Here is a 19,354-nt window from a genome sequence, read left to right as displayed (position 1 = left end):
CCAAGTTGGAATGAGTATAGGCAAATGAAACATAAGGGGGAAAAAATACAAGTTTTTTTTTAAATCTCAGCTTTGTTGGCTTGTGTGTTTTATTTCGTATTTTAACGGTGCATATCATTTTCAGCTGAGGTCTTGTTTCTTGCAAGATCATTGCTTTTGCAATCCTATCTGGAGCAATATGTAAAAAGGATGTGTATATAAAATGAGGAAGCATATTTCAGTCCCTTCTAAGAAATCATTTAAACTGTTAGACATTTGTTTAATGCCTATACCTTTCTAACACTCTTAGCTGAAATATTGTGCTTCTCTGTGCTATTAGCAGTACAAAAATGAAAGAATTCAGATACTGTGGTCCAAGGGAACCATTTTACTGTTTCCATCAAAATATGAGTTTTCCAGGTTTTATTCCCATTACTTATCTATCAAGGACTATGTCTCTCTCCATGCTAAACTGTAGATACCAATACAATCTGCCTCATCAAAGGCTATTAGGACACTATTCGTGGAGTGTATTTTGCTTTAGGAAGTTGGCTGGGAATTCCTCCAAAATTATATTTAGTATATGTTAAAGGTTGACGTGTCTTCTACAAATGAGTGAATTTCTTCTAAGATTAGAACTATGGCAGGAGTGACATGGATTAGAGCTTGGCAATGACCTGACTTTCTGTAAGCAGAGCATAGTCAACTTCCCAACTGTGCCTTGCACAAGGGTGGCCAACTCCCTTCTGCTGTATTAGTCATCATTAGCCACACTAGGGAGTGGTTTAACTCAATTTACAAAACAGCGATTGTTCTGCTACCCTCAGGAGAGTGTTCGGTCATGGGCAACAGCTCTATTGCATGGGGCATCATACTGCACCCATCTAATAGTTTTGGTTAAAACAGAAGTGGCAGCAGACTAACACTAACCATCCCGCACCTTTAACACGGCTCTTCTTGGGCACCAGGCACTGTGCTAAGTGCCGTTTTACATGATCTCATTTAATCTTCAGAACCACCTGTGATGAGATTATTGGCTGCATTTTAGAAATGACAAAAGTGAAGTGCAGGGAGAGGAAGACATTTCCCAAGAGTCACCCAGAACAAGGGTTTGAATTCAACTGTTTGACTCCTGAATCTGTTCTCTTAATCTGAACCTCTTAATCGCTGGACCAATGGCTTGTAAATTTTTTCCCAAAGGATAAGGGGGACCGAACTCTTGGATCCTACTCCAACTCTTCTTTTGTTGCTTTATATACTGAGGTTCAGCGTAGACCTCACTGTAGTAAGGAACCAGAGCCATGTTTTAAGAACAGTTTGACCTTGCATCATTTGCTCTGACGTCTCTGTGCATCTTACTGGACATGGAATCCAGAACTGCCTGCGTCATATACTCTAGTGACTGATTAAAAGAAAAGCCTCACTGAGTGGCTACAGAAAAAACAAACAAACAAACAAAAAAAAACCTTATGTCAATAATTCTGAGTTAGCTCAATGAAGGCCTGTCAAATGGAACATATAACAAGACAAAAGGTAGCCAGTCCAGGTTAACTGTCCTTTATCTATGGCATCAATTTATTAGCTACCTTGTCATGCAGGAATATCCCAGGATAAGAGACTTGGGCAGGTATATTTTCTTAGTGGGAAGGTTGGAAACAGAACAGTGGGGACCCAATGAAGGGATCATGAGAGATCAAGGGGAAAAGATGGAGAAAGAGCAATTTTTCTCCCATGGACTAGTCCCATGTAGCAGAAATTTAAAAAGCGGGGGTGGAGGGTGGGAATGGGTTTTGTTCATTGCATATTTAAAGGAAAATTAATCAGATTTAACTTATTATAGGCCACTCTAAGAAACCACATGCAGAGTCTCCTTACAATTTTTCCTAATGACTGTTTGACAGAAAAATATCACTGTATTCTAGAGACAGCTATCATTTCACAATTCAGAAAAGATGTGAGAATTTATTATATGGCATGAAAACCAATGATTTTGATTTTGGATATTATTATTATCTAATAGGTAAAGGAAGCCCAGATTATAGAGGAGGAATGTGTATCAACCCAAACACTCAACACATCATATGCAAGAGCTTTCCTGCATTGGACGCCCTTTAGAAGTTTTTGGACACCAAAAGGTGAAAGTAAGGAATTTGCCATTTTGATGCAGCCTTTTTAATCTGGGAAAAACAACCCAATGTGCCTTTCAGTTCTAAATAATAAAGAAAGTAAATATCTCTATTCTTAGGGCCGAAATAACAACCTGGATTGAGACCCTTTAGGTCCAGAGGATGGGTCTTCCATTTAGTCACATAAATCAAATATGTTTTCACACGGTTCTTTTTCTCTGCAGATAGTTTTTGGGGTGGAGGAGAGCAGAGTCCAGGGCAGAAAAAATTTTTTTTTGTCTTTATATGGATTTATGCTTTATAATAGCATATTACTGTTTATTGTTAAGAAGACCATCTCAGAGTATACAGGTCAATGGTGTGTGTGTATGTGTGTACAATAAATACATGTGTTCATGATATTGTTCCCATATGTCAAGATCTTGGTATCAGGGAATCTGAAGAGTAAGGAAAGTTGGGTATGTTTGAACTTGATTGGGCTTGGTGCAGCTTAGAATGGATTGCAGATGTCCCATACTTAGTGTTATGAATGGTTCAATGGCTCTAGTTTGGGGGAAATACACTGATATTGAACCATTTGCCTGCTTAAGGATACAGGTTAACACTGACCCAGAGGCAAGGTGTGGGGCTTTCCTTGGAGAATTTACAAAATCATTTTGGAAGGAGACAGAGATCCTGGGATTCACGATGGTCCAGGAGGCAGAATTTAGGATACAAAGAGGAGGGAATCTTTCCTTTGAGCTCATGATTAGGTTTGGAGGGGAGATATGGCAGAGGAGAATCCCAGCGAGGGGTGTACATACGTGTGTGCTGGATGGTGCATGTTGATAAGCTGGTGCTTGCAACATGGCCACGTTACTGGTGACTCCTTATGGGTCTAGCTACAGTAAATTAAATTAGTCAGTGTGGTGAACTTTCCTTGTATTAGTCCCAAATTTTCATGTTTTCAAGTGACCAGTGTGAACAAAGTGATGACTGCAGAATGACCACAAAACTTAGCAATATGTGGATCCTGAGAAACTTAACAGAAGACCATGGGGGAGGGGAAGGAAAAAAAAAAGTTAGAGAGGGAGGGAGCCAAACCATAAGAGACTCTTAAAAACTGAGAATAAACTGAGGGTTGATTGGGGGTGGGTGGGAAGGGGGGGTGGGTGATGGGCATTGAGGAGCGTACCTGTTGGGATGAGCACTGGGTATTGTATGGAAACCAATTTGACAATAAATTTCCTATTAAAAAAAAAAAAGCTTAGCAATATGGAAGTCAGTGTAGAGCTTGATATGGTTTTATTAAAAGTAAATAAGCTTGGTCTCTTGTGCTGTAGAGAACCAAAGAAGGCTTGCTGCCCCACTTTGGGAAGCAGTTCAGTGGAGCAGCAGCAGCTTAAAGAAACCTATTCCAGGGAGATAAAGGAGTGAGCAGTGGCCCACAAAGGGAGCAGAGACCCAAGCTCTAAGCCAGATGCTTGGCTGAAATGATAAACAATGACCAAGACCCACTTGTAGAGAGAACTCAACAGTCATATGGAGTGAAGACTCAGGTCTTTGTTTTGGATATATAAAGTTAATAAAAACATGGGAGTGTAAATATCTTTTCAGAATAATGATTTCTTTTCCTTTGAATATATACCCAGAAGTGGGATGGCTGGATCACAGGGTAGTTCTATTTATAATTTTTTTGATGAACTTCCACATTATTTTCCATAATGGACATTCTCACCAACAGTGTGCAAAAGTTTCCTTTTCTCCACATCCTCACCAACACCTATTATCTTTGGACTTTTTGGTGATAGCCAATCTAAGAAGTATGAGGTAATATCTCATTATGGTTTTGATTTTCATTTTTCTGATGATTAGTGATGTCAACTACCTCTTCATACACTTGTTGAGCATTTGCATGTCTTCTTGAAAAAAAGTCTATTCAGGTCCTTTTCACATTTTAAAATCGAGTTATTTGTTGTTCTGGTATTGAGGTGTATAAAATTCTTATATATCTTGGATATTAATTCCTTATTAGATATGTGATTTGCAAATATTTTCTCCCATTCCATAGGTTGCCTTTGTATGTTGTTGATGGTTTCCTTTGCTGTGCAGGAACTTTCAAATTTTACTGTAGTCTCATTTATTTATTTTTGCTTTTGTTGCCTGTGCTTTGGTGTTAATTCCAAAAAATCATTTCCAAGACCAATGTCAAGGAGCTGACCCTTATGTTTTCTTCTAGGAGTTTTATGGTTTTAGGGCTTACATTTAAGTCTTTAATTCATGTTGAGTTGATTTTTAGGTATGGTGTAAGACAAAGGATCCCATTTCATTGTTTTGCATGTGGCAATCCAGTTTTTCTAAGACCATTTATTGAAGAGACTATCCTTTTCTTACGGAGTATTCTTGGTTCCTTTGTCAAAAATTAGTTCATTGCAGCATTATTATTCACAGCAGCCAACATAGAGAAATGAGTTGAATGAATAACCAAAATGTGGTATAAATACACAATGGACTATTATTCAGCCTTTAAAAAGCAGGAAATCCTGCCATATGCAATAATATGTATGAAACTGGAGTACATTATGTTAAGTAAAATAAGCCAGATACAGAAAGATAAATATCATATGATTTCAATTAAATGTTCAATCTTTAAAAAAAGTCAAACTTATAGTAACACAGAGTGGAATAATGGTTATCAGAAGCAGAGGGATGGAGGAAAAGGAGAAATACTGATCAAAGGTTACAAACTTTCAATTACAAGATGAAGGAGTTCTAGAGATCTAACATACAGCATGGGGACTGTATCAGTAATGTTTTGTAGACCTGAAATTTGCTAAGAGAGTAGATCTTAAATGTCCTCACCATACACACACAAAAGAGTCTAACTATGGGAGGTGATAAATAAGTTGGTTAGTTTGATTGTGGTGATCATTTCACAGTATACACACATATATCAAACAATGTATTGTAAAAAAAACACATTATACTGTACACCTTCAATATACACAAATTTTGTCAAAAATAAATAAATAAAACTCAGAAAAAAATAGTAAAATTAATATGATCTCATTTTGAGCCTTAACATTGTTGGGACGTGGACATATGGTTTGTACATAGAAATGTAAACTCTTGAACACTATAAATGCTAAGAGAGTCTGATATAATTTAGACCAAGCTTTCATGTCAGATTCAGTAGAGGGTTTGTTCTAGTAACAAGTCAGTGGGCCCAATCAACAAAACTTCCCATGCCTTATTGCTCTTATAGTTACCGTGATAAAAATTTAAATCATTAACCCAGAAAAATCTATTAAGTATCTACTGTGCACAAAGCAGCACTCTAGGCAAAGGAGATTATAGGGGAGTACAAAAGAGACTAAGTCCCTCTTCTAATGGTGTTTTTTTTTTTTAATTTTTTTTAACGTTTTTTATTTATTTTTTTGAGACAGAGAGAGACAGAGCATGAACGGGGGGAGGGGCAGAGAGAGAGGGAGACACAGAATCGGAAGCAGGCTCCAGGCTCTGAGCCATCAGCCCAGAGCCCGACGCGGGGCTCGAACTCACGGACCGCGAGATGGTGACCTGAGCTGAAGTCGGCGGCTTAACCAACTGAGCCACCCAGGCGCCCCTCTTCTAATGGTGTTTGTAGTCGGGTGAGAGGAGACAGACAACAAACAAATGAACACATATAATATGCCAGGTCTGAAAACTGATGTGGAAAATGATGAATAAGAGCAAGAGAAACAATGGTGTGGCAGGTAATGCTAGAAGGGTGCTATTTTACATAGGATGGTCAGGGAAGGCCTCCCCAATAACATGGAATCTGAATAGAAACATGAAAAAAGTAAGGGAGTGACTATGTAGCTAATCTGAAGGGAAGAGCATTCCAGCCAGAGAAATAGCACATTCAAGGCACCGTGCTGACATGACTGTGGCTGGAAAAGGGATAGGGCAAAAAAAAAAAAAAAAAAAAAAAAAAAAGGGGGGGGGTGGGCTGGAGGTAAAGCCACAGAAATGGAGCTGGGAGCAGATCACAAGTACGTTACAATTAGAGATTAGAGATTATGGACTATAGATTACAATTGGAGATTAGAGAGAAATAGATGAATCAAGGATGTCTCCAAAAGTTTTTGCCTGGGCAACTGGTTGAATAGAGTTGTTATTTATGAAATGGAAAAGGCTGGTAAATAAGTATGTTTGAAGAGACAATAAAGAATTTAATGTTAGACTTACCATGTCATTTGTACATCCAAGAAGGGAGGCCAGGAGGCAGTTGGCATTTTTCATCATGTAAAGTTACTTAAAGTCATGGACTAAATGAGACCACTTAGCCAATAATGTAAAGAAAAGAGATCTGAGTACCGATCCCTTTATAGAGACTGAGAAAATTAGGAGGAAGCAAAAAAGTCATAAAGAAGGAATAGCCAGTAGAATAGGAAGATAACCAAGAGACAACAATGAATCAGAGATCAAGTATGTTATCAGTGTTTCAGTGTGACTAAGATGAGGCTAGAAATGACCAATGACTTTAGCAACTTGAAGATCCTTTGTGACTTGATAAGAACTCTTCGGTGGAGTGGTGGACATTATGGCTATTGGAGCAGGTTTCAAGACAGGATTACAGGGAGGGAGGCAAACCACAAGAGATTCTTAAATATGGAGAACAAACTGAGGGTGAGTGGGGGAGAGAGGAAAATGGGTGATGGTCATTGAGGAGGGCACTTGTTGGGATGAACACTGGGTGTTGTATGTAAGCCAAATGGACAATGAATTACGTTAAAAAAAAGACAGGATAAGAAATGTACCTAAAGCACAGTTTAGTTAAGACTGTGATTTGAAGATTTAGACACATTCTAAATCTAGAATGGTTCATTCATGATGTAGAATAATCACCTATGTATAAGTCAACTCACGGTGAGAATTAGTGAGCCTATTTAAAAAAATCATCAAAGATGCCATAGTTAGTTCCCTCTAAGTCATGAGATGAAGACACAGCACCAACAGCAACAGAGGGCATAAGCTGAGGAGTGATCTGTCTACGGGGTTTCATTCAATTACTCTTTGGAGCTCCTTCTAGAAAAGTGGAAAGTTGTTTTATAGTTCTGAGAACTGAGGGAGGGCACCCAGTAAATCTGTTGATATAGTCTCCAGCAATGAGGCCATCAGAAAGACCATCTCAATGACTATTTTTCTTAAGTTGCAGTTATACGGAATCAATTTACTTAGTTTTATCCTATTTAGATTTTTGTTCTTACCTTGGCACTTTGGGGTAACATTTCTGAGCACAACTAGTAGTGAGTTTGTTCTTGATGGGCACATTTCTCTAGTTTGTGAATTATGGGCCAAGAATGGAATGGTAGCTCTGAAAATAAAAGTCAGGCACAAAGAGGTTTGTTGTTAACCTTCATGAAGGGCCTTATAGCAGTTTAAGTATCTCACCCTTCTGGGACTAAAGACATCATGCTTTCCCATGACCTGAAATGGAAAATCATTCCACTGTTTCTGGGACGGCACAGAACACACACCATGTGAAGCAGTCATAAAATATTTTACTTGTTTTATCTTACTTTTTCCTCTTGCTAGTTCCCTTTATTTTGGCAGGAGGTGGGATGTGATGACCTAAATTAGGCTTTTCCACATCTAATTTCCAGATTCTGGGACCTAAGTTTTACTTTCCTATTTAAAAACATATGAACTTCCAGAAGTTATCCAGAAAGAGTCCCACTGAAGGCAAATGTCCTATCAGTTTTAGCCTGGTCTGAAACAAATTTACTGGAATGGGATTTCCATTACCTCTCGAGCAGATTGGTCACATGGAGCAAATTTACAGTACAGTAAGTGGTATTTCCTGAGGTGATGGATCTCCCATCTAATAGCCTCCGAGCGCAAGTCTCATGAACCATAATGCTTTTTGCATACAAGCCTGTAAATGCCCACTGCAGATTTTCCCACATAAGCGTCTTCTGCATACAAGGTTCTAAAAGTCTATGGCAGGCAATTCAAACAAAATTGTGTTCACTTCTCCTCACTTTTTTCCTAAGCTTACACCCCTGGGTTTTTGTCAACATTTAAAAAAGATATTTAAAACTGCACTTCAGCCACCTTGTAAAATGAAAGAGTACATTGTACAGGCACCAAAGGTACACGTCAGTGCTTTTATCAAATTCAGGGTCCTGCTCTGCTGCACTAATTGGAACCATGTGTTGAAAATGCAAGACAGGATTTTTTCAGCTGTTCTTTAATTAAATGGAATAAAATAAGGACTAAACCTCACATTGCTTCATCAAGAGAGGCTGCCGGGTTGTGCTACTAGGCAGGACTGATAGAGGATCCTGAGTGGGGATGCTGGCACCCGTGTCAGGGCTCCAGGGACAATGGTGATTACTTTAATATTGAAGATATTCTCAGTGATTCTATGATACGATTTAGCCACATTCACAGAATGCCTGGTTGCAAATGCTTCTCTGATAAGGAGAGGAAGGCAAGTGATAGCAAGCCTAATTATTTTCAAGTGCACTGGAAGATTGACTCATGAAGATTTTGTAAAATATTTTCATAAAGTTCGGTCACTGCAAAAATCATCAGTAGGGTGGAAAAAGTGCCTCCTCATGCACTTGCCCACTGAAATCTGTGGAGAAATAGTGGCCAACAATGTGTGTGTCTACTAGAAAGACAGTGGAAAATACAGTCTCAAGTTTTCTGTTGAAACTTGAAAACAAAATGTAATTTGATTTTTTAAAAAGTGTGATTTCTGCCACTTTGTTTTGAGGAAAAGGATACTCTATACCTTTTAATTGTCCTGGGATCAAAATCCGAGGGAAGAAAAGGTTAGTTCACAATGTCTCCTTTCAGGATTGGAAGCCCGTCTTTCATGATGCTTTATGTTATTTAACATCCATTGAATGGCACCAGTGTATTGAACTCTACTCCCTCCTTCCTGTACAAGTTCTGGATCCAGAATGGGTACCTTTGCATAAAGTATTGAAGCTTTAGGAAAGAAATGTGGATATTGCTTCCAACAGCACAGTCGCACCTACGGCCTCCAGAAAGAGGTGTCAGAAGTGAATTAAAGAGGACAGCAACAGCAATTCCCCTAAAGGTGTATATAAGCAGCATTCTGCAGGATATGGGAATGTCAAAGCAGGGCTGGGAATGTTCAAGGAAGAAAGCCAATTCCACAAAACGTTAAAAAACCCTGAGATCACTCTTAAAGGAAATGATGAAACCACCCCTGCTTGTATCAAAGCCCAAGGCCTGGGCACTAAAAAGGGGTCTTTCTGCTGTGGGCCGGTTGTGTCACTCTACCATCAGGAGTCTCTCAACTTGCAAAGACTGTTGGCAAGGTTTAATCAGTGGATACTGCTTGGTCTGAAGCAGAGTTTGACAGTTTTCCAGACAGGCTGGGAACAGCATCAGAGAGTTACACAACCTGCAAAGAAGTGGGAGACGTCTGGGTGCATGTGGTTGTGCCCTTAGATGGCCTTCGGATTGCCCTTTCAAAAGCACAAACTGAATCAGGTCACTCCCTTTCTTCTCTTAAGATCATTCTATAGTTGTTCATTCACATAATCAGTGGGGAGCCTACACTGTCTTCTCAGGCTCTCACTGCATCTTTTTCCCCTCCCTTTGCTCCAGCCACAAGACACTGAAGATGCCACACTCGCCCATTTCCCTAAAGTGCATCTCAGCCACCTGGCAAATCCTCAATCATCCCAGAAGTTCAGCTCAAACTTCATCCATCTCCTCTCTGGGGTTTCCCTTGGCCATAACCTCTTCTTCCTATACTCTCCCAATAAAGTCAGAGCAGGCTGATTCTCCTTTGTGCCCTCTTAGAGCACTTACCAAACATTTGATTGTGTACAGGTCTGCCTCCTTCCTTAGTCTAGACTTCCAGGCACTATGAGACAAGATGGTGTTACTCATCTTTATATCTCCAGTGCCTGGCAGAGTGCTTGGCACAAAGTGTTCACCAAACACGCGATGACTGAATAAACACATACACATGTGGACTTGTGTTCTTCTAAACATAGTTGAGAATTGTGCGTAAGCTCAAGGGCACAGGGCAGATTCTGGTGTCCTTGCACACAGCCTGAATTTCAAATTCTTGAGATGAATGATTACTGACACAAAGGACAGTGACAGTGAAACACACACTGAGTTATTATCACTGAAAAACTTGTAACATTTGCCAAATGTAGGCAATTATGAAAGTTACTGATATCATATATGACAGATTAGGGCTACAATGGAAAAATCAAAGATAAAAATGCTCTTCAGGAACGGCATTATTTTATATAGAATTCCTCAAGAAAATACTAGGATTTGTTTTATTATATAGTTTCTTTCCTCTCTCACCTTCCTCAAATGTCATAATTCTTGCAGAAAAATTCTTGTTAAAGAAGCATAGACTTTGGATGACATATTATTGAGTCTGAAAATCTATCTCCAAGTCAGAAGTAACTACACTTTGAGATTCCAAATCATATAAAAGTCAACCAATTGTGGCCCATAAAGAGTGGCAATTTCATCATTTGAGGGAAATTATGAATAAATAAATGGATGGGTGAATACATAAACATATTTAAAGCTCTGGGATAGATTTTTCTTTTCCCTAGGTAGCATCTGGACTATCTTCCAATGTTTAGACAGACACACAATGTTTTCCTCTGAAGTTCGTCATTTTTTATACTTTGGTGGCAAATGTGCCTCCCCTGATAGTCATTATCATTTCTTTAGATAAATCAATACATTCAATTAGATCTTGCTTTGCTTAGAAGTCATGCCATCTTTTTAACATGACATTGCATAAATGGTGAGGGATAGACACCGCCATTTATAAATGCATTATTTTAACACTAGGGAAAATGTTACATGGAGATACGTTGCATGACTACTGGTAAATACATGGGATGATCAGAATAAAGAGACAGAGAAACAGTTCTTTATGAGAAAATAACAGCAATTGGGGGAAAGCTGAGAGCGGAGGAAAGAGGGAGATGAGAGCAAAGGGATGGACGACATAGCAGGAAACTGGACTCTTAAGGTGACAAGTTGCCAGTGGAAAGTTCATACAGTAGGAAAGCCAGAAGGCTTTAAAGAATAGAGTTATGGCAAAAATGGAATATAAATCGCTCATTTTCTTTGAGGTAAACTACCTCTCTCTGATCCAAACCTTCCACAAATTCTGCTACACACAGACATTTCTCAGTGCTTTTGTCACGGAATTCAGAGGAAAGGAGGGAAGTTTCATGGCTGACTTAGCATGGAGCAGAGAAAGAAGAAAATCAGTTTTATTATAAAACATAAGTGAGACTCAGAGCCCAGTGGAAGCAGGAATTCAGAGCAGAAATGGCCACGAAAATAAATTGCACAAGAATTCGTATAAGTCTCGGGAAAAGTGCGAGACTTTAGAAAGGAGCAAGGATAGGGAGCTTGAGCTAATAAATCTCAGGGAGAGGGTCAATGCAGCTGATCATCTGGCTTTACAGAACCACGTGCTGATCCACTGTATGCTGATTTGATAGTGCAGCAGTAACACTCGTGGTAAGGGCTTCTATACATGCTCTACTTACTGTGTAGCAGACATTGTGTTAAGTGCTTTATCTGCATTATCTTATTTAATTCCCATTGCATGGATGAGAAAACACAAGTTCAGAGAAAATAAGTTTGTTGCCCAGAGTGAGATAGTTAACAGCTGACAGTGTAGAAACTTGGCTTACTCTCGTCCCCAAATCCACACTTGTAATTCCTACTTATTCTATTATCAAATTCCAGCTAGAAGACACCAGATTTTTATGCCATGTACATATTAACAGCTACTACAAATGTAAAGTTGTCACTGTATTTTATTCTATATGAGTAACTATACTGGTTAGCTATTGTCAAAATACCGTTATATAACAAACTACAGCAAATCTTAGTGGCTGTGAGTAGTAAGCAATTGTTCTCACGCTCATGGTCAGCATGGTTGACTGTAGCTCAGTCTATCTGGATTGGGCTCAGATGGATCGCTCTTCTGAAGGTTTCAGGGTAGTGAGCTCGACTCCAGTTTAGGACTGAGTTCATTTCTGCTCCATGATCTCATCAGAGGCCCAGGCAGCACGGGCTGCAGCTACCTGGGGCATGTTCCTTCTCACAGCAGAGATCAGAAGCTCCCAGAAGAAAAAGCAGAAACACATAATGCTTTTTAACTTCTGGGCACAAAAAGTGGAATATTTTTATTTCATCCACATTTTATAGTCCAAAGCAAGTCAATGGAGCAGTGATAGTGGAGAGTATTTACTGACAATAATTTAATCTTCCATAGTAATGTAATTACTTCTCTGTAAACATAGTTCTTGAGAGAAATATACTATATTATATCTCTCAAAGGAGCAAAGCAAGATTGTTTCCAATATTACTCAACAGGGGCTCTGGAATATTTCAGATAAACTCCCTAAATGTTTGCAAAGCACAATGACAAAGCATATTTCTCCCATCATCACTACCAGCATCTTGTCCTAATAGGGATCCAAAAGTTTCACAAAGTCTTCTTTCTTTCTTTTTGTAAGGTTTTTTTTTTAAGTTTATGTATTATTTTGAGAGAGAGAGAGAGAGAGAGCGAGAGCGAGCACAAGTGGGGTAGGGGCAGAAAGAGAGGGAGAGACAATTCCAAGCAGGTTCCACGCTGTCAGCACAGAGCCCTATGTTGGGCTTGAACTTACGAACTGTGAGATCATGACCTGAGCTGAGACAAAAAGCGGGACACTTAACCAACTGAGCCACCCAGGCACCCCTCTCACATAGTTTTCAATCAGATCATAATTGAGAGAGCAGAGAGAGAGAGAGAGAGGGAACCCTTGTCATCACATAAAAACACTACAATTTGATAGAGTTCCTTTTACTATTTGGTAAAATCAAGAAAAAATATATTGCTTTGTATTCTTTAAAGGATTAGCATAGGTATTAATCTACCAATGATGGCAACTTTGTGACACCTTACACTTAAAATTCATTCCTAAGTAAAATTTATAGTACTATCCTATGTTGCCAAAGATCATAGACATTTCATACTACCATTCAGATCCATCAATACTTTAAAGACACATCTAATGTAGGTAAGATCTTAGCTATATATAATGGCATTTTAATGAATTTTAAAGTTTTATTATAAAAATTATGTAAATTTTAATTATAAAAGTGGTTTTACTTTCCCCTCTTATTCAAGTTTGCCTATACCAATCTAGATGAAACCTCTCCTGAAATGTTCTATTAGTGGTAGAGTTAACTAGTGACAACTTGTTAACTGAAGGTAGTAAAAATTGATTAAAATGTCCAATGGAGAATATATTTGATTTCCTTATTAATTGGGTACTTTCTTCTTTGCTTTATGGAACCATTTCACTGGTAAGTCCTCAGAAAAGGGAGCAGTGAAGTTTAGACATATGTCTGCACTGAAACAGGCTCTGAACTACAGAATGACCCGCATCTACTCCAGGCACCGGCTACTCTCCCAGTCAGTCTCAAGGGTCACAGGGCACCTCTGCTCCATTGTGCTCTGCAGCCTTCTCTTTCTTCCAGTCAGTCTCTGTGCCAACTTACACATTGGCTTTTTCAGGGAACTCAAGTTCAGCCACGCAGTGAGAGTCACATTTCTTTCCCTGGCCTAATCAGCTATGGCTAGGGTGGGGACGTGAGGCAGGGGCATGTGCATAAAACATGGATTCTATATTGGACACCCCTTGTATACCACCTCAAAATCCTCAACAGTAGCCATTTCTTTGGCAATCAGTTCCAGGCAGGCTTTGCTCTACTTCAAGCACGTAAAATTGGTACCTGTGCTCCTCTTGTTTCCTGTCCAGGGCTTCTCTGAGACTGCAGCTGTGGTCACCTGCAGGGACCCCGCTACGTACTAAACAGGGGCGAAGTGAGATATGTGGGAACAATGCTTCCAGGCCACTCTTGACCAATGGAAACAGCAACCCATGGATAAATGCTTCTCCCTTTTGTCCCCAGATGTATTGTTCTGAGATGACTTTCAGAAGGTACCTCAGAACATCCTGGTAGGGTGGAGCATATCACCCACAGGGCGGGCTGCCTTGATAAGGCATCCTTGCACTCGTTTTTCCTCCTTTCCTTCTAAGTGCTTCCAGTCTAGCACTCTTGCTCCCTAGCACCATATTCCCAAATAAATTGCTTGTATGCAAGCCCTTCAGAGGAATGCAGAGTATGACAGATTCCTAGAAGGGTCTTGTATGAGCAGGTTCCAAAAAAATTATCTAATCCACCTACATATAGTTGACTGGCTGTGTTATTTCTAAGATTGTAATTAAGCTGGAGACTGTCTTTAAACCAAAAGTAAGTAGTTCAGGTCTAGCCTATATTCCACTTACTGGAACAGTAGCCACAAAAATTGCTCCTGCCCTTGATAAGACCATCCACTATCAAGATAGGTGTAGGCTCCAATCACTCTCTCCTTTCCTGAAGAATCAAGAACTTTTAGGGACAAAGAGACCCTCACTGAGAAAATACAGTTCTCTGTGAGATTTTGAGATGAGAGTTTAGGACAAAGGACCTCCAAAAGATGGAAGAAAAATCAACATATAAACAACAAAATTCATATTACAGAGGAAAATCAGAAAGTAGTAATAACAGTTGGTGAATAACATGACATGTGGATAACTGAAAGGAAGAAAGTAAGTACAAAGTACACTGGTGAGTGTGTTTTTGGGTGAGTAGATCAGAGAGGTGGAAATTAGGACAGGAGACGGATGGTCAGTTAGGAAGCAACCATGAAGTTCTTGGCATGTATGTGTCAAAGTATCCTTTCCCAGTTATTAATATATGGAGAAAATCACAGCAGGCTTGCTCACAGAACACTTGCAAATGAAATCTGCCCTCCTGAAAAGCATTCACCAGGAGTTTTCAGAACACCAGTGAAAATTTTTAATTCAAACAATAGGTAGAAATGGATAAATAGTGACTATCATTCTCCCTTACCAAATGTGTTAACTACTTATTTTTTTTTTAATTTGCTGATGTATAGGTAAATTCATGAGGTCTTTCATGAATTTCGAGGTCACCTATTTAATTTTATTAAAAATGGATTCTATAAATTATACTAAGTGTAAGACTGAGAGACACAAAGGGATGAGGGTTGGCTGCTTCTGCAAAGTATCTGACAAGGGACCCACTGACTCGTTCTCCTTTCTCAATCCCAGATGTCCAAGAAGGGCCCCACGACCTGAAGATTTCTGGCAGTATATATCTTCCCGTGGAAGTGCCAGTCTGAAATGTGGAGCTCAATTCTTGTTATATCTTTATTACAAAACTTAGCTTCATATTCTAAATCCACCTGGCCAACATTCCTCCCGGAAAGCCTTCTAACTTGTTTCCTTCATTCTGATGATTCACAATTACAAACTTGAACAGTAACCCCAAGCCCCTACCCCCAGGACCTTCTGCACTCTCCTCTGATCCGGCATACAGTCTCATTCACAGCATACGTTCCTCAACCCTACTGATTTCTCTTAGCCTCCCAATAGGATTTTTTTTTAAATTTTCTGTGGATCTTCACCCATAAACTTTTTGTTCTTTTCTTTATGACACTTACGCTACCACTCCTTGATATGATAGTTTATCAGATACTGATTTTGGGCCCCAATGTCAACTCCCTTCCATATACTTCACTCTTTGAGAGCAGGCCCAAATTTCACTTACTAGAATATAAGCTCCACAGCAACAAACCACACATATTATTCACTGCTGCATCTAGTGCCCAAAACAGAGACTGACACAAATGCTTAACAGATATTTGGTGAATGGATGGAATTATCCGTAAATTCTCCACATGGCCCAGTTCTGTTTTTTTGGTTTTTTTTTGTGCATAACGGATCCTTTATAAACATTTATTGAGTCAAATTTACCCAATAAACAGCTGTTTGGCTCCAAAACACAGGGTCTAGTATTTTATAAATTTGAGTTATATGCCATTAAGAAAAACTTGTCTCAAGTAGTTTCCTGACCTTTTAAAACTACATAATAAAGACATCTCTTCCTGAGATGGGACTTTTTCTTCCATGAACTTCCCTAATGAGGCCTAAGTCATACCATCTGATCCCAGGGCCAAGAATTATAAATTTTAAGCTGAAAAAAAAAAATGTCACCTTGTTTTATAACAAAGGTCAAAAAAGTAAAAAACCAAACAAAATTCATGCTGCATTATAACTTAATTCTTGTGCCTTCAATTTCAGTGTTTTTCTGTAAAAATCTGTTTTTGAATATAAACAATGGAAAAATGTGAGGAAAAATCATGGCATAGAATGACTAGAGCTGCACATCTTGATACCAAATCTATAGATATCTGTCTACGCGGAGCAGAAAATGTAAAACTAGCCCTTCAAATTCTCCATGCTCGATATAAAAGAGGGAACCATAACTATGTACTACTTATGCTTTGTTCTAACCAGCTGAATCAATCTGACACAAAACAATGGTGGAAAAGATACACTGCTCTGGAAAAATATAATCAAAATCTTGTAAATATGAGCTTTATAGATTCTCCTGTTACAATTACTTAGGAAACATTTTCTGTACATCATCCCTCTCTCACCACTAGCGGGTTAATAGCCAAAATTCTGTTTTTCTTCTTCTCTTTCACTTAAAAAAAACCTTTATATGTAAGTATACACACATACAATAATTGTAGATTAATTTTGGTTATTCAGAAGAGATAACATTATTTTGAGATTCTAGTACTTTATGTACAAAATCCCCTTGGAAAGGTCCAAGGCAAATCTTAGATTATCTGAGATTCATAGTATAGTGAAGTTTCTATGTAACTGAGCAGAATTTTAGACTTTACAATTATATGTTTATTGCATGTATGTGTGTATTTATTTATTGAATTTTAGAGAGAGAGAGAGCATGAGTAGGGGAGAGAGGCTGAAGGGAAGAGGGGGAAGGAGGGAGGGAGGCAGGGTGTGGGAGTGGGAGAGAGAGAGAGAATATGAATCTTAAGCCGGTTCTACACTGAGCATAAAGCCCGATGTGGGGCTTGATCCCACTACCCTGGGATTGAGACCTGAGCTGAAATCAAGAGTTGGCTGCTCAAGTGACTGAGCCTCTCAGGCACCCCTATATTTTCATATTTCACATATTTATATCTACATTTATTTTAAAGCTTTCCTTCTTAAATGGATGCCACTATGGAAATACAAATGTGGTAAATTTCTTTTTAAAGTATTTTGTTGTTCCACTGACTGAATAGAATCTTGTTCTGATATAAACAATAAAGTGTAATTTCTTCCTGATTCTCTCTGTAGTCAAGCCTACACGCATAAATATATATGTATATATTATTTATAATTAAGCACAAAAGGTACTTGAAGCTTCTAAACAATTATTTCTCTGTGTCAAATCAACTAAGTTTCAACCTTTTCCTAAGTTTCTTTCAAAACAGTTTAATAACTTAAAGAAACATTTGAGTGTCTGTTTTGTGGAAGACATGCATTTATTCATTCAACAAATGCTTAGTAAGCCTTTGTGAATCTAGCCCTGTTATACGAACTGGAAGATAGATAAAACAGATGGCCATGCCTCTGCTATGATGGGGCTAACTTTCTATTGGGAGACAGGCAGACAGAGAGAGAGAGAGAGATGAAAAAAATAATTCTGTGTGGTGATATGCACAGTGAAAAAATATTCCAATGGGACAGTGACTGGGAGTATGCACATCTTTAGAAAGGGCATTTCAGGGAAAGGACCTCTGAGGAGGTGACATTTGATTCTAGACCTGAAAGATGAGAAGAAACTAACCATAGGAAGATGAACATTCTGACCAATACAATGGTTCTGAGATCTGACCTACTTGAGGGACAGTAAGGAGCAAGGCAAGCAAAGAGAAAAGAGCAGGAAACCAAGGGTAGAGACAGGTAGGGGCCAGATCATATCAAATCTTGTAAGCTGGGGTACGGAGTGTGAACTTTATCCAAAGAGCAGTGGCTTACTATTGGAGGGTTTCAATCCAGGCAGGGAAATGCTCTTTCCTAAAACTTAAAAAATTCAGTTTGTGTGCATTGTACAATAGGAGATTGGCAGGGAGACCAGTCAGGGGGCAGATGTAGTAGATAGTAAGAGAGAAGTAGATAGAATCAAGCTGTATTTTGGAGGTAAAAATAACAGGATGTGGGAGAAGAGCGAAACAAAGGTACTGATCAGGATTCCTGGGTTTTCAGCTTGAAGCAACCAGGTGTCACAGTAATTTGTTGGGTGGGGAAGAATGGAGAAAAAAGATGATCGGGATGTAATCAGACCTCTGCTTTAGATGTGCTTAAACATCCAAATAATCATCCAAAGCAGGTAGATGTACTCAGATTTTTAAGAACCTCCTTTTGCAAAAAATTAATGATAAATTATAAAGCTGACCCTTGAACAACAGGGGTGTGAACCATGCAGGTCCACTTATATACACATTTTTTATCGTACAGTACTATAAATGTATTGTCTCTTCCCTATGATTTCTTAGTAACATTTTCTTTTCACTCGCTTACTTTGTTGTGAGAATACAATATATAATACATATAAACGCAAAATAAGTATTGACTATTTATATTTTCAGTAAGCCTTCTAGTCAATAGGAGTCTCTTAGTCGTTAAGTTCTTGGAGAGTCAAAAATTATACGAAGATTTTTGACTACAAAGGGCACCAGTTCCCCAACCCTAGCACTGTTCAAAGGTCAACTGACTCTACAACATATATGACCGTGGAAACAGAACTATTCTAATTTTGGAGATATTAGCATGCAAATGGTATTTAAAATCACAGAAATACTAGATAGACAAGGTAGGTAGTGAAAAGAAGAAGGCTGAAGAATAAACCTGAGGCACTAAAACACTTAACTCTGGGCCAAAGAGCCTCCGTGTACAAAAAGGAAGAGAAAACAACATATGTTAATGCAAAAGTCAAGTGAAGAAAATGTTTACTGAGAAGTGACCGACTATGTCAGGTGTGTAGCTGAGAGGCTTAGTAAGAGGAGGACTGAGAATGGACCAACTGTTGAATTTATCAACATGATGGTCGCTGTTAACTTTGAAACCATGGAGAAAAGGGATGTTCAACTGGAAAGAAGTGAAGACAGAATGAGAGGGTAGGAGGTAGAAACAGTAACTATGTTTTTAAAAAATTGTGCTAGATGTTATTGAGGATTGATAAGTAAATATGGCATGGTCATTATTTTCAAAGAGGGTCCTTAATGTGTAAGAAGTCTTTTATCAACAATCTCTGAAAAGAACATG

General features: G+C 38.8%; 1 protein-coding gene across 14 annotated transcripts in view; it reads right to left on the bottom strand.

The window, feature by feature from the left end:
• Positions 1 to 19,354, bottom strand: part of XRCC4 (X-ray repair cross complementing 4) — a 313,377-nt gene that overhangs the window by 76,728 nt on the left and 217,295 nt on the right. For 8 of the 14 annotated variants that reach the window (XR_006203731.1, XR_006203710.1, XR_006203702.1 and 5 more), the window contains one exon: positions 7,337 to 7,443. The exons of 4 other annotated variants lie outside the window; for them this stretch is intronic. The gene's annotated coding sequence lies outside the window, so the exon portion shown is untranslated. 2 more of the 14 variants (XR_006203720.1, XM_042942797.1) reach the window with 2 other exon arrangements.

Source organism: Panthera leo, chromosome A1 (assembly GCF_018350215.1).
Source record: "Panthera leo isolate Ple1 chromosome A1, P.leo_Ple1_pat1.1, whole genome shotgun sequence".
NCBI lineage: Eukaryota > Metazoa > Chordata > Mammalia > Carnivora > Felidae > Panthera > Panthera leo.
Note: the sequence above shows the minus strand (reverse complement) of the source record. Positions and strands in the feature narration are given on the sequence as shown.